The following is a 6,917-nucleotide window of genomic DNA, read 5'->3' as shown; positions in this document are numbered from 1 at the left end:
TGTTATCATTGGTGGAAGCTGGATAAAGCTTACAGGAGATGTCCCTGTATTATTTCTTGCAATCACATGTGAATCTACAATTTTCTCAAAATTAAAAGTTTAATTTAAAAAAAAGTTGGGGGGTAAAAGTTAGATATGGCAAGAGATTTTAAGAAGATTGCCACTTTAACCCTTGGCAGATTCACTGAATATACTAAATCCACAGACATGGTGGTTGGTTCATCTTCATAGTCCTAGGTCCCATCCTTCTAGGACTGGGAGGGGTCATTTGACTGAGCGGCATGAGACCACCTCCATTACCTACTCAAATGTAAATGTTTGATGTCATCTCCAAAGACACATTGATAAGATCAAAGGATGGCAAACATAGACGGTCAGCTCCGTCCAGACCCCCTCAGATCCGTTGAGCCATTTCTGTGTGTTTTGCTCCTAACTGCTTGTACAGGTGACTGTTGATTCTAAGGACAACCTCAGGCCAGGGGAGCTGCTTTGGGTTACCAAGAGCCAGAAGTGCCCATGGACTTCCTCTTCCCCTTCCCTGGTGCAGGAGCAGGAAGGCTCAGCCAATTGCCCCATTCTGATTACACTCCAGAGCTCCCTGTAGGGTCAGGTTGGGGCCAGCACTTCTCCTGAAAACATATCCCTGCCTGGCTTCTTCCCCTGTCCCTGTCCAGCTTCCTCACTCCCTAATAGCTTTCTCAGGGAAGCCCTTCCTTAGTAAATCATTTGCACTCAAATTTTCATCCCAAAGTTCACTTCTGGGAACCTGACCAAAGATAGAAGAATATCAAATAACTTTAAACGTGTATCCCATTACTGGACAATAATATCTAAGTGTTCAAATACATTAACATTTTAAATAAATCCTATAATTTCTTATAAATGGTATCATTATGTTGTATTTTGTTAATATCCATTGAACATGTTATGTAAGCACATAAAGTACACACCAATTTTATAATCTTGTCTTGGTACTTCTTTCTTTCCTTTTTAATCTACTGTTTCAAGAAGCAGAAGCGGAGTGTGGCATCTGGGAGGGTCTGCATTCCACGTTCAAATATAATTTTTGCACCTTTGGATCTTTATCAAATGGTCATCATCACTTTTCTAATAGCTTTTACTGGTTTTCTGATTAAAAACCTTGATGCTGTGGAAACTCCTAAGCATTAAATCCAGGCAATTGGCTCTCACACTTTTGGCCGAAGAGCATTGAAGAGGCAAAAGGCTATTGTCCCACATACCTTTCATCCCCCAACCCCTTCTTTTTCTTGTCGTGAAAAATATGACGCAGTGACAATAAAGAACTAGAGAGGAACAACAGGAAGTGTTTACTCACTTTTAGGGGAGGAATTTTATACTGTTCCTATGATTTTATATTCCAAAATACTGCCCTATACATTTTTCAGAAAATGAGTAATTTTATCACTTGCCTTGATAATATATTATTAGTTATTTAAATAGAATAAATTAATAGCCAACACATTTCAATAAAGCATAAGCAAATTTCAGAGGAATTATAAATTGACTTTAGTAATAGATTACTAGTGACAAAAATTGAACCTCAACTTGGATATTAAAGTCAAGTTATAGGAAAAGTGTAAATTAATATATTAAAGCAGTTAACACTACGTGCAGTTAGGTTAACCAAACTCACAACAAACTTAGTTGATATCAGTGGTGCCAAGCAAAGCTAGTTTATAATTAAGAAGCAGGAATAACAGCTCTTAAAAAGCATGACTTCCTGGGAATGGTGCTATTAACATCCCTCTCCCAAAAGTGGGAATTTCAATTATCTTCAAGTGTGCATGAGCAGGAACTTTACAATGTTGCACGTAGAAATGATGAATAATCCTTCTTGGTAAACTTAAATAATGTGCTAATTTTAATTTACAAATTCTAAACATTAGTAGCCCCTAACATCTTACTTAGTAGATGATTCCTATGAGGTAAACCTTAGCTGTATGTAAAAATAAAAACCTATAAAATTGCAAGTTATTTTCCCATGATAACTAGAGAAACGACTTGTGTGTTTGTGTCATGTAATGACCCATCAGGAATATCCTTAAGGTCCATCAGTGGGCCATGGATCATGTTTGGAGAATCACTGGTCTAGACTTTTCAAATATAATCTGTCACAAATGCATCTTAGTCATAAACATTTGGTTGCGAAGAACGGGAACCCACCTGTATTAATTTCCTAGGGCTGCCTCAACAAAGTACGACAAACTAGCTTAAAACAGCAGAATTTTATTCTCTCACAGTTCTGGAGGCTAGAAGTCTGAAAATAATGAGTTGATAGGACCATGCTTCCTCAGAATACTCTAGGGAAGAATCCCTTGCCAGTTTCTGATGGCCCTGGATGTTCCTTGGCTTGTAGCAATGTAACTCCAGTTTGTTCCTCTGTCTCCACGTGGCTGTCTTCTCCTTGCGTGTCTTTCTGTGTCCTTTCCTCTTCTTTTAAGGACACCAGTCATTAGATTTAGGGCCAATCCTCATCCAATATGACCTCATATTAACTAATTACATTTGCAAAGACTCTATTTCCAAATAAAGTCACATTCTGAGTTCTGGGTGGACATGAAATTTGCAGGAACGCTATTCAACCCTTACAAGCTTACTCAAGTTAAAAGATGTTTTAAAGTTCAGATTGGGGCTTCCCTGGTGGCGCAGTGGTTGAGAGTCTGCCTGCCAATGCGGGGGACACGGGTTCGAGCCCTGGTCTGGGAAGATCCCACATGCCGCGGAGCAACTGGGCCCGTGAGCCACAATTACTGAGCCTGCGCGTCTGGAGCCTCTGCTCCGCAACAAGAGAGGCCGCGATAGTGAGAGTCCCGCGCACCGCGATGAAGAGTGGCCCCCACTCGCCGCAACTGGAGAAAGCCCTCACACAGAAACGAAGACCCAAAACAGCCAAAAATAAAAATAATAAATAAATAATAAATTAAAAAAAAAAAAAAAAAGTTCAGATTATCACAGAACCAAGGAAAAGATGAACTGTCAGGCTTCATAAAGCACAGGAACCAGGCAGATCCATGGCTCTGAGTGGCAGAAGTTCATGATCGTCAGTCTGTGTTCCACCATATACATGACACAGCTATGGAAGGAGCATATTTCCCATAAAATACAGAAAATGTAATAAAAATCTGCTTCTGTAGGGTTACCACTTGACCCAGTTTCATGGAGTCATTTCTGTTATCTGGGAAGAGAATATGATTGGCTCAGCTTGGGTCTGGTGCTCACCTTTGACCCAATCAGGTATGGCCAGGTCTTGGAGTGGTGGGGAGGTGATGGTGGTGAGGTCATAGTGGCTGAGGGCAGGTGTAGATTCTGTGATAAGTAGCTTAATCAGGGAAGGCATTTTGACCCACATAATATTAAACAAGCCCCTAGAACAGTGCTTGGTACAAAGTAGATGCTCAGAAAATACTATTGAATATGCAACAAATAATGGTTTGATATTCCTCAAATAACACTGTTAAATAATAGTGTTTCTACATTTTTAAACCTCTTTCACACAATCTTATTTCATCCTTTTTACAGTCCTGCAAAGCAGTTATTATCACTCCTATTTTCAAATAAGACTTTCCTCCACAGAAGGATTAAATAAATTGTGGACAAAAGCTAGTAGGTAGGAGAGCTGGAACTTGAACTCAGATCTTCTTTAAGTTCAGTGCTTTTTTGAGGATAGCACTCCTTATTACAGGATGGCATTGCTTTGACCTGATAGCTCTGACACCAAAGAGAAGGTAGGAAAAGGAAGAAATGAGGGCTTAGCTGCACCTTTATAAATGATGTGAATGGGAGGGACCACATCTCAACAACAGGCATTTCCCCTTGAAATGTAAATGAGTCTGGTAGAGATAGCCCCTCCCAGCTCACAGATGTGTCAAAAATGCAGGATAAACATTGACCCAACATTCTACAGATAATCTTTCCAGCATTCAACGTCTTTGGCAGTTTTCCTCTCTTTTTCTGTATTTGTCTTTATTACCCCAGGATGCCTCTGTGTGCTTGTGTTTCTCTGGATGTAAGTTCATTCCTTGTGTGTTACCATACCTTACCTCTGTAGCATGCCTTTCCCATCCCTCCAGGCGTCAAGCTCTTCTACTGGCTATCTTGTCCCAGTCTACTTCTCCAATCTTACCTCTAAATACAAGAATCCTTTACTTTTGCTCATCTGCCCTTCATATTGCAATCACTCTTGCTAATCAACCTGCCTGTTGACTCTTCCTCTTCTTCCAGGAACTTTCCCTGAGAGATCCTTCCTAACGTGTTCACTTTTCCCCAGAATTATTACTATCTACTCATATTGCATGTAGTAAACTACTTTTTTTTGTGTTATCATTTCTCTTTTTATGTAAACACCTTGCACCTCAGAGTGTGGGTGCCTCACTGGCTGGGGTCCTGCCTCTCACTTTATATATCAAGCACCTAGACCAGGAATTAAACACGATAGGCAGTCAAGAAAATTTCATTGATTATAATATGTCCACAACTCCACTCAAATCCATTTTTTAAAAAGGTAAGGGGCTCTGATTTACTTTTTATTTTGATTTATTCTATTTTTTTGTGACTTAGGTGCTTAAGTCTCACATATTTTATATATAGTGATGAGCTCTGGATTTAGAGATAAAGGAGCTGGGTTCAAAATTCTGTCTCTGTCTCACATTAACTGTGTAACCTTGGACACTTTATTATTATTATTATTATTATTATTATTTTTCATCAGTTTCTTACACTGTAAAATGGGATCCTAATACCTGTACTAGCTCCTCACAGGGTTGTTGTGAGGAAAAGTGAGCTAGTGTCTGTGAAAAAACTTACCAACGTCTAAAGCAGTATGTAAGGGATTATAAACACTGTCTCCTCATGTGCTTTCCTGCCTTAACATCTTTTTTTTTTTCTTTCATCTCTCTAGTAAACAGTCGTTTGTGGGCAGGGATCATTTAGCATTCTTGCTGTAGCATTTCATCTTAACCCTTAGCACAGGACACTACACGCAGCTTGCTGATGGGCTGCAGTGAGATGTGGAAAGCCCATAAGCCTAGTACTCACTAACAGACACCTTGGCTCAGATTTCAACAACTGCCATTTACCTGAATGCCTTTTATTTGCTTTTCCTGGCACAAAGAGGTTTCATTTTATTTGTTCGTTCATTCATTTGCTCATTTATCAAGTTTTGTTTTGAGTGCCTACCAGGGGCCACAAAGCAAAGTAAGTGCCTTAAGATATTGACGGTGGACTGAGTGAAACATTCACACAGCAACTAGTTATATAGTAGATAACAAGGATTATAATAAGATATGTACACTGTGTCCAAAGGGACGAAAGATCATTTCTACCAAGGGAGGGAGGTGTGTGTCATGAAAGGCTTCAGAGGAGGTGCTCATCTATCTTGAAGACTGAGTAGCCGGGGAAGTTAAGTGGGGCAATCAATACAGGTGAAAGGAATAGCTTGAGCAAAACAAAAGCACCCTGGGAACCACAGGCAGCTGGGTCAGAGATTCCACTCATCTGTTGCCAAGGATTGAGTACCTAATGTGTGCCAGACCCTTATGCTTAGTGGATGGGGTTATAGGGGTCAGTGTAGGGGTGGGATGGTGAGGTAACAAATGAAAGCTAGCCAGATTGTGAACAACCTTTAACAACCCTTTTACTCCATACTAGTATATATGGGAAAGGGTTAAAAGGATCTGTGAACCTACTACTACCTTGATATTCACTGGAACCCTTTTACCCCAGGAAGGTAGATACAATAATGGGCTTTACCGCAGACTGGGCAGCTCTGTCCTAAAGGACAGGTTAACATAGACCAGAGTGACAGGAACATTCGCACTCGAGGAGATTCAAGTAGTGAATAAACATGTAGAGAATGTGTCATCTCATCAGTAATTAAAGAAACACATTCAAACAAGGCGGGACCTAGTAAGCAAGAAGACAAAGTGAAACGACCTCTAAGGCTGTTAAGGTGATGGGGAAGCAGGCACCTTAGAGAATCAGAAAGGCAAATACTAAAACCTCCAAGGTGGGTTCGTTGGGGAAAGTGAGGGATTCTATGTGCTGCAGCTGAGAACTGGGATTTAGGAGTGGAGAGCGCAGGGGGCACGAGTCACTGCACTAGGTGGTGAGGGGGAGGGGCAAGGAGGTCGGGCAAAACCGGTTCATCCTAGGAAAGGGCAGGAGGCCAGGTGCTTGGGCGTCTCTATGCAACCGATAGGCCCGCCCCCTCTAGAGTCAACCCTTCCGTAATTGGCTCAAGGATCCACCAATGGGCACACAGGAGGAACTTCCCGCCACCTCTGGCGCCCGCTTTTAAACAGCCGTACAGTATTGCAACTGCAGGCGGACTTCTCAACCTAGCTTGAGAAAGGCGGAGACTTCCGCCTCTACGCCCTGCCCCAAGCCGGCATGGCCCCGCCCACCAGGCCCGCTTCTAACCAGCGATTGAAGGAGCCGGCTGCTCTTCAATGGCCTCGGGGCTCTGTGGGTTCAGTTGTGACTAGGAAGGAGCTAGCGGGTTAGAGCCTGGGTGAGGGGTTTGCTAGAAGTTGGCTTTCGGCGGGAGCTAGGGTGTCTCCGCGGTGACAGCATCCGTGGCCTCCGGTGAGTTTCGCTTCTTGGCTGGGCTTGTGGCTGGGATAGGAGGAGGTGCGGGGTCCTTGGGATTCTGGCTGAGGCTTCCCGGAGGACTGACCCGTCCCCTCCCCAAATCCCGCGGTGGTGGACTGCTTGCAGGTGGCGGGGCTCCGCCTTTGACTTTGAAGTCTCATCCAGACCCCAAGATCCTACTTAGAAGTGACGTCTGGGAAGCCCTCCTCGCCTCCTCCAGGCTGCTAGGGTAGCGCTGAGACCTGACCCTGGGGACCCCCCGCCGTGGTCACCCTGGCGCCGTGCCAGGCTAACAGTGGGTGCTCTGT

At 42.9% G+C, this 6,917-nt stretch overlaps 1 protein-coding gene across 6 annotated transcripts in view; it reads left to right on the top strand.

Annotated features, from left to right (window-relative positions):
• Nucleotides 1-6,537: 6,537 nt before the first annotated feature.
• Nucleotides 6,538-6,917, top strand: part of CEP152 (centrosomal protein 152) — a 129,695-nt gene continuing 129,315 nt past the window's right edge. For all 6 annotated transcript variants that reach the window (XM_068535972.1, XM_068535962.1, XM_068535981.1 and 3 more), the window contains exon 1: nt 6,538-6,603. The gene's annotated coding sequence lies outside the window, so the exon portion shown is untranslated. The remainder of the gene's footprint in view (nt 6,604-6,917) is intronic.

This window comes from Eschrichtius robustus, chromosome 1 (assembly GCF_028021215.1).
Source record: "Eschrichtius robustus isolate mEscRob2 chromosome 1, mEscRob2.pri, whole genome shotgun sequence".
Lineage (NCBI taxonomy): Eukaryota > Metazoa > Chordata > Mammalia > Artiodactyla > Eschrichtiidae > Eschrichtius > Eschrichtius robustus.
Note: the sequence above shows the minus strand (reverse complement) of the source record. Positions and strands in the feature narration are given on the sequence as shown.